The sequence below is a fragment of the Physeter macrocephalus genome, chromosome 16 (genome assembly GCF_002837175.3).
Source record: "Physeter macrocephalus isolate SW-GA chromosome 16, ASM283717v5, whole genome shotgun sequence".
Taxonomy (NCBI): domain Eukaryota; kingdom Metazoa; phylum Chordata; class Mammalia; order Artiodactyla; family Physeteridae; genus Physeter; species Physeter macrocephalus.
In genome coordinates, this window is record NC_041229.1 from 10,351,269 (window position 1) to 10,359,504 (window position 8,236).

Sequence of the window (8,236 nt, forward strand, 5' to 3'; positions counted from 1 at the left end):
GGTGAGTGCATCTTGACCACACGTTGTATTCCAGTTATCTGAAACGCCACTTAAGTACAATAGCTTACTCTTTGCTGATACTTGATAAGTTAACTGTTACTATGTTTGTGGGTAGTGGGAGGGGATGATGAGTTTAACATAGTAGATGAGGGTACAGCGACTCAGGAGAGGAAAAGTCCCCTTGACTCACAGGTCATACTGAAATTCACAAAGTCCTATGATCACGAGGGTTGTAAAGGAACATAGAGCTCATCTGGGACAAACTCCATGATATTTCTGATGGATGCTCATTTGACTATTTGAATACTAATAGTGATGGAGATCTTATTACCCTACAAGTTAACTCAAACATTAGGAACAGAAAATTCTTTAGGTTGGGCCAAAAAAACATGTCCTGGAAATTTCTGCCCCTTGGCTTGCAAGCAAATCGATTTCTCCATGATGTCAGGTATGTGCCCTTGAGTTTTCTCTGTTTTGGATAAAATATCCACAGTGTCTTTGATAGCACTGAGTAGTGATTCAAAGCAGGGTCTCTGCGATTAGGCTTATGGGCAATAATTTATTTAGCCCAGGGGTTGGCAATCTTTTCCTGTAAAGGGCCAGATCGTAGATCTTTAGACTTTGTGGGCCGTACAATCTCTGTCACAATGACTCAGGCCTGCAATGGTAGCATGAAAGGAGCCACAGACAACATGGCTATGTTCCAATAAAACATTATTTACAAAAACAGGGGCAGGTTGGGATTTGGGTGGTAATTTGCTGAGCCCTGATTTAGCTCATTCTCCAGTGGTTTCTCGACCCTCATCTGTTTAGTTGACTCCTTGTCCCTCCATCCATGTTAAAACATGGCCTCCAGATTTAAGGACAACCTCCAAATGAGGGTGACCAGCACACAGTCTAACAGGCTTCTTGCCTCTCCTAAAAACACTGATACGGGAAGACAGTACCATGCAGTGGGTTCATGCAGAGAATACTAGCTCTGCCACCATACTAACTGTGTGCCCTTGAGCAATTATTCATCTTGTTCTGAGCCTTGGCTTCTGCATTCTTAAAATAAGCTCTTCATACCTGTCCTGAAGAACTGCTTTGATGATCTGGGATAAAGCGTGTAATGTACACAGCGTGCAGTGCTGGCACTTAGACAGCAGCTCTAAATATTAGTCGTTATAAATGATGTTGTGCTGTAACATTCTATTGTGACTGAGCTTTCTGAGACCAAACTGAAGTAAAAGGAAGGAAAATTCCACTGTGGTTAAAATTAGGTTACGCAGTCAGCTTCTGCCCTATTCACTTCACAGCTCACTCCACCCTCTGTGCCTCCACCTGTTACCCAATTAACACCCTATTATGCCACACACCTGCATGGAAGCCATTTGAGGACTCCTTTCCAGCACTAGGGCTCCTTTCCAGCGCTCCCTTTAGCACCTCACTCACCCAGAGCCCCCAGAGTCCACTGCCAGGTCTTGCAGGTGTTTGCCTGCAGGAATGCTTTAGGGTTTGCTGAGCTTTCCCTGGGACAAGAAATTAATGTGGTAATTAATGCAAATGACTATGCAGAAGCTCCTCTCCTGGGTCCTAATCAGAAGAGATGATCTTCACATCTCTTTAACTTTGAAAATCTGTGTGTGTGTGTGTGTGTGTGTGTGTGTGTGTGTGTGTGTGTGTGTGTGTGTGTGTTGGGGGTGGATGGGACGGGAAAGAGACAGGAAGAAGGGACAATGAGAAACAGAGCAATGACAATGGGAGGACAGAGGGAGGAAAACCAGCTTCCTAATCTGTGCCAGGCCATGAGAGGGAAGCTCAATGATATTGGCTTTTGAATTCTCACCTCTCACCATCTCGAGTGTAAGTTAAGGACAGTGAAAAGGTCTGGTAATCTCACTCCTCTCACAGAACAGACTAACAGGCTGCTGCTTAAGGGCTCCCATGTAGATGCTCTCCAGCTGTTATCACTGTTTTGCTGAGCCCCACGTGTGTCATCTCGGTGTCCAAGATGCCGGCAGTGGACTTGCCCTCGCTCCTCCACTTGCTAGTGTGCTGAACAGAGGGTGCTGGACAACAAGTTTCATTTGTAAAATCATTGCCGGTAGAACCTCAACGACGGAGGGGAGCCCAGAGCAGTGCTCCTCAAGTAGAGTGGGCGTATGATTCAGGTGAGTCCTTGTTAAAATATCGATTCTGATTCAGCGCATCTGGGGTACAGGGCCGATTCTGCATTTTAACAAGCCCCGGGTGATGCCCCAGTCTACTTGAGTAGCAAGACTATAGACCAATTCTATTCTGAGTCAGTCTGAAGGACCACTGCTTCCAACACCCAGCCTGGCTTCTATTACAAATAGCCATGCTTAGTTGCACAACACAGCTTTAGGTGATCATAAAGATCAGTATCGTGGGCCCAGGGCATACGAGTGCCTCGAGCCTGCTCACTGAGTCCTGAGTCCGTCTCTGAACCTTCAGTTTAGTTTATAGTCATCGACTCCGACCCTGAACCAGTATTTGATCCCTGTTTCATCCTAGTAAACCTGTTTTATAGCTGCCAAATTCAAGACACCAAATCAAGTGGTAGCTAAGTTTTCTAAGGGTAGAAACTGCTATTGTTCTGAATTTAAAATGAACAGGAAATAAAGTTGGGAGACCAGAGTTGAGTCAGCAGAGACTCTGATATTTATTAACAAAATACTTAACCTTCCTGGGCCTCAATTTTGTCATCCGTAAAGTAGGATAACATACTGTAGTACCACCTATCTTGAAAGGCTGATAGACAAAGAAAACGATTCCTAAAACTTTAAATGGAGGTAATATATGTGAGGGTGTTCTACTATACTAAGTAGCATTATTTTGAGGCAAAATACATAAATGTGTCTTTTCTGCAGAATAAATCCAAAGAACAAGGCTGTGCAACTGTACACACTTGCTCTGTGTAAGTCAAGGATGTGTAGCGGGTCTGAAAGGTTTATGCCGATAGAAACTATGCTTTCTGGTTTTTTTTTTTTTTTTTTTTTGGCTGCACCCTTGGCAGTGAAAGTGTGGAGTCCTAACCACTGGACTGCCAGGGAATTCCCGAAAACTGTGCCTTTCTTATCCAACTATCTGCACTATAGTCTGACAAGACTATATTTATGGGGCAGAACAATTAAAATATGAAATATCTTGGAAAATCTGTTCACACATAGGTTTCCAATGAGGTGTTCAGTTCCCCCAACTTCCAAGTCTACTCCAAGAAGCTTATTCAGTTATGGCTATGGAACTCCAGGAAGCTGCAAATTTCTGAGTCTGCCTGGCTCTGCGCGGTTTTCTGTGTGTCAGATCATGGAATCCGTGAATCTGAGAGCTGGAGGTCCCCTTCAAGGTGGTCCTGTGCAAGCCCCTCATTTTCCAGATGTGGAGCTGGCACAGCCAGCCAAGACCACACTGCTCGTTAGTGGAGAGCCAGGGCTGGGATGTGGGGCTCGGGTCCCCACCAGGGCGCTTCCCTCTACAGCAGGTTGTCAGTCACCTTTGGGGGACTTAGGTAAACTCAGCAGAAGGCTTCTTCTTCCCTCTGGGGAGCAGACTGCACTTAAAAACCAAGGCGCTCGGCTACCTGTTGTCAGGACCACCCAGTCACTCAGGCTAATGTGTCACTTTCCAGTGAAAACCTTGTGATCTCATCATCAGGAAATCCAATCAGAGGCTCTGGGGAGTGAGGTAGAGATGGAGAGGACTAATATCAGAATTCCTCTGTGGGGAGGGGTCATCCCAAAGTCACCATCGTGTTCTTGTCTACGGCAGTGCTGCAGACAAATGTACTTCTTACTGTAAATCTTAGTGGTAGTAATGAGCTATTAGTAAGACAATAACAACAGCATTAGCAGAATTTTGATGGCAGTCTTAACTTGCCTGAGCATTCTCAAAAGACACCTGAGTTTGGGACCTCCCTGGTGGTCCAGTGGTGAAGACTCCGCGCTCCCAATGCGGGGGGCCCAGGTTCGATCCCTGGTCAGGGAACTAGATCCCTCATGCATGCTGCAATTAAGATCCCACATGCCGCAACTAAAGATCCCGCATGCCTCAACTAAGACCTGGTGCAGCCAAATAAATAAATAAATATTAAAAGAAAAAAGCCACCTGAGTTTTTACCAGCTCTGGGTCTACCATAAACGGACTGTCTGACACTAGGACAATGATTTCATTTTCCTGAGCTTCAGGCTTATCATGTTTAAAGTGTAGATTCTGCCACGGCCTTCCAGAAGAGGAGCTGTTAGTGCAGCTGATAGCATTTTGACCAGAGTCGACATCTCCTGTATGAAAAATAAATTGGCTTCCGCCTTGTACTTGACAGACTAATATAATTATGCGCTCTCTCCCTGTTCCCTTGTTTTTCTTTTGCAGAGCAGCTCACGGTACTTTTTAGCTTTGACTCAATGCTGCCTTATAATCCTGTTTTTATATTCACTCCAGAATGAGAGTCTGAATTTGAGACTGGCGAAAGGGGCCAGTTCTGAAGGCGTTAGGCTGGCTGTGAATCTTCAAAATGGGCCCCCATTTACTCCAAATCCCTCAGGTCTGCCGTTCGGACAGAAGGCCACGTTTCGTGTGGATACCCACGTCTCATGCCTGAGAAGAACAGCTACACAGGTCAGTAACCCCTAAAGTCTGCTGCCCGTTAGACTCAGCCTGGGAGTTTTTTAGACATCCTGGTGCCTGGCTGTGCTCCATCCCAATTAGATCAGGATGTTTGGGTGGGGACCAGGCATCGGTTTTTCCTAGAAAAGAACCTGTGTGATTTCAAATTGGTGGAGCAAGTTTATGACTCACTGAGATGGGAGACATGTCCCACATCCATGAAGCAAAGCTGAACAGTCTCTTCCAACTTCCTTCTTGCTTCCCTTTACGTTGAATTTTACAGAGGATGGTGATGAGAAAGAAGCTGCGAAAGGTACAAGTTGGAGAAATCACAGTGAAGAAGATGCCAGGGTTAGCGTGGCTATGAAGGAGGACGGAGGCTGGGGAGGAAACAGAGGGAGGGCAAAAGAAGGGGAGAAACCCTGCAGCTGCTGTTGCAAGAAGGTGCTTTTATTCAATACCTTCAGAGCTAAAGGACTTGGGATGCCACAGAAGGTGGTGGGAGGGCTTGGAAAGAGAAGAGCGTCACTGAGAAATATGGTGGGACGTGGGTGTGTAGAGGTAAATACATCAGCTGCTGCCCTGTAGGGAACTCCTGGGGATATGTCTGTGTTGGGGTCTCATTCTTCGTAACTAATGAAGAGAAGGGAATCCTTTCTAAAACATCACTCAAGTTCCACAGGTGGAATTTACACACGAGGTGCAATTTATCCATTTATTACTAGACAAGGAAAAGTTTAAGCTTTCAGTCTGCTGGACGATGCCCTCCCCTAGGTACTCGTGTTGTCCAAGCCTAGAGAGAAAATGACTCCTTTCTACTTGGAGGCTCAGACAACAGAAGCCCTTCTGCTGGGAAGCTTAGCGAGAAGGTCGCTAAGCGCTCTGGGGAGAGTCTCTGAGGTTGTACAGGCTTTCTTCACGAATGGTTCGCCATCAGTGAGAACGGGAGGCTCTGAAGCCAGGCAGACACCCCGTGTCTTTTAGCTGGTCGCCCGATGGCTCCCAGGGCTCCACGGTAACTCTTCACTCACCTGTACCTTCCATGGACCACATGCTCCGGGAGGTGGAGATTGTTTCTCTTGTCGGCCACGGACTCTTCAGCACCTACACGTGCCTGACATGCCGTGGATCTGCTGAATGAATGAATACTGATTTTCTAGATTACAGCTGTGTAAACTTGGCTGGTTACTCCCCTTCTCTGAGATCCAGTTCTCTTTCTCTGAGAAATGAGGCCAATGGGAATGTAGGGACAATTAGGAACACTCAGGGAAAGTGCCTCTCAAGGGTCTGTCCCAGAGCCATGCTCTACGTGTGATCACTGTAGCAGTTCTTGCCCCACAGGCAGGTGTGGAATTCACCTCCATCCCCATTCCCTGCAAAACTGCAGCGGTTCCCCTCCTCAAGTTTCCATGAGCCCTACTTCAGCTGGGCTTCCACACATTTTCCTTTTAAAACAAATCACAGTGGACACATTTCGACTAAGCTTGGTGTATCATTATGGCCCAGAGGCCAGGAGTTGGCCGTGATGTTCTTATGTGCTGATACCGTGTAAGTGCTTTGTGTCCTTTAGGTGCTAATTCACGTTTACATTTTTATGTGCTAATCCTGTTCCTCCGAAAGAACAAACTTACAAAAGTTTTCTCTGTCAGTGCAGGGCTATGTCAGGCTGGTTTGCAGACATCACACCACATATAGATACACGAGGCTGGCCGTTGGGCACGCTGCCACCGTGGTTCTGGAGCTCTGGTGGCCGCAGCACATGGGTCACCAGCAAAACCTTCTAACCACACCTTCTCATGCTTGTTACTTGCTATGAAGATCAATTTCCTGATTGTTGCTAGGGTTTGGTTTAATCTCACGTTTTCTATCAGGAAGTACACTGTTCGGAGCAGACATCTTTAGGGTTCATCTTTCCATCAGCAGCTGTTGGAGGAAGGAAAATTTATTTCTCCAGTCCTTGGATTTGGGGCCGGGAGATCTGGGTTCTAGGTCTGGTTTTGCACTAGTGGTTCCCCCTCACAGGACCTCTGCTTTTGCCTCTGTTAAAGGAAAAGACTGGACTAGAATGATTGGTTTACCAACTGTGCTTCAGAAGACCGAGATGTTCTGTAGAACTTTCTGGGGCTCTTATAAAGAAGGTGGGAATTTAGTGAGTCCCCCTTACCCCTCATTTCTTCAGGCACAACAGCCCCCCTTCCCTCCACTTTAAGACCGGGGCGCGGACCCGGTTCCCCTGCATCGGCAGGCGGACGCGCAACCACTGCGCCACCAGGGAAGCCCCCACTTTATGTATTAAGTAGTCATTATTTTTTCTTTGCTTCTCTCTCTCTTGCCCTCCATTCATTCATTTGTTCTTCTGTTCATTCCTTCCTTTTTTTAAAAAATTATGAATTGTATAGCTAAATAAAGTTTGAAAAATCTGGGCTAGGGGAATCTTTGTGGTTCTAACATTCTGTAGTTCTCATTACCCCTTATATCAGTGTTGAGCGGTAATAAAAGCATAAGAGATTTGACAATTCATAGAGTTCTGATAATTCACCAAAGCAGAAAACTTTCATGCCTTCCTTAGACCCCGTTTGCTAGCTGAACTCATCCAGGAAGAAGGATACAGATGGCTAGACATTTGCATTATAAACTTTCTGCGTGTCCTTTTTGTACCTTTCCTTGTCCTTGTATATTACTTTTCTTCTCCAGTGTCACCTTCTTGAAAATAAACAACTTCATCTCTAATAACATAAGGAGACTTGCTTTTTCCCCAAAAGACTGAACTTATTAGTGGTCCCATGTATCTTGGAAGAGCAAAGGGCAAGCCAAGACTCCTAGACCAAAAGGTAATGAGAATCTCTGTTCCCACCTCTTCCTTACGTGGGCTTGTGTCAGGTCTGCCAAAATCTGGGACTCCTCCTCTGTGAGTGCAACTCACGATTTGATGCTTTTCATCACAATGAGAGGATAATGTCAGGACACCAAAATGTAGTGTCAAGAAACGCCTCTATATTCTAAGCACAGGTCCTGCCCTCTTTCTGAAGGTGGATGTCGTTGAGCATACAAATGGTTCAGAGACTCACAATAGGTTCAATTTACTTGGTCTTTGAAGGCAGATGACAGAGGAGATGGCTGCCATGTCTGTAGCCATGTCCCTCCCATTATACCCAGGGGTCTACCTTGAAGGAGGGAAGTGTCTTGACCCTTTTTATTGTTCTCAGTGCAGAAATTGTAGACTACTTGTGTAATTCAAACATAAGTCTCTTACATGATTTGAAGCAAGTTTTATAGGGGCCTCTCATCCCACCTTGCTTTTTAAAATCCTTATTTTGACACAGAGACTTTCCTTCCCTGTTCTTTTTTTTTTTAACTTCGTTATTGGAGTATAATTGCTTTACAATGGTGTGTTAGTTTCTGCTTTAAAACAAAGTGAATCAGCTATACATATACATATATCCCCATATCTCCTCCCTCTTGTGTCTCCCTCCCACCCTCCCTATCCCACCCCTCTAGGGGGTCACAAAGCACTGAGCTTATCTCCCTGTGCTATGCAGCTGCTTCCCACTAGCTATCTATTTTACATTTGGTAGTGTATATATGTCCATGCCACTCTCTCACTTTGTCCCAGCCTACCCTTCCCTCTCCC

General features: G+C 45.7%; 1 non-coding gene across 1 annotated transcript; it reads left to right on the forward strand.

Moving 5' to 3' along the window:
* The first annotated feature begins 3,914 nt into the window (after positions 1–3,914).
* TRNAG-CCC (transfer RNA glycine (anticodon CCC)) lies at positions 3,915–3,987 on the forward strand. Its single transcript has one exon. It is a non-coding gene; the product is annotated as a tRNA-Gly (tRNA).
* The last annotated feature ends 4,249 nt before the right edge of the window (positions 3,988–8,236 follow it).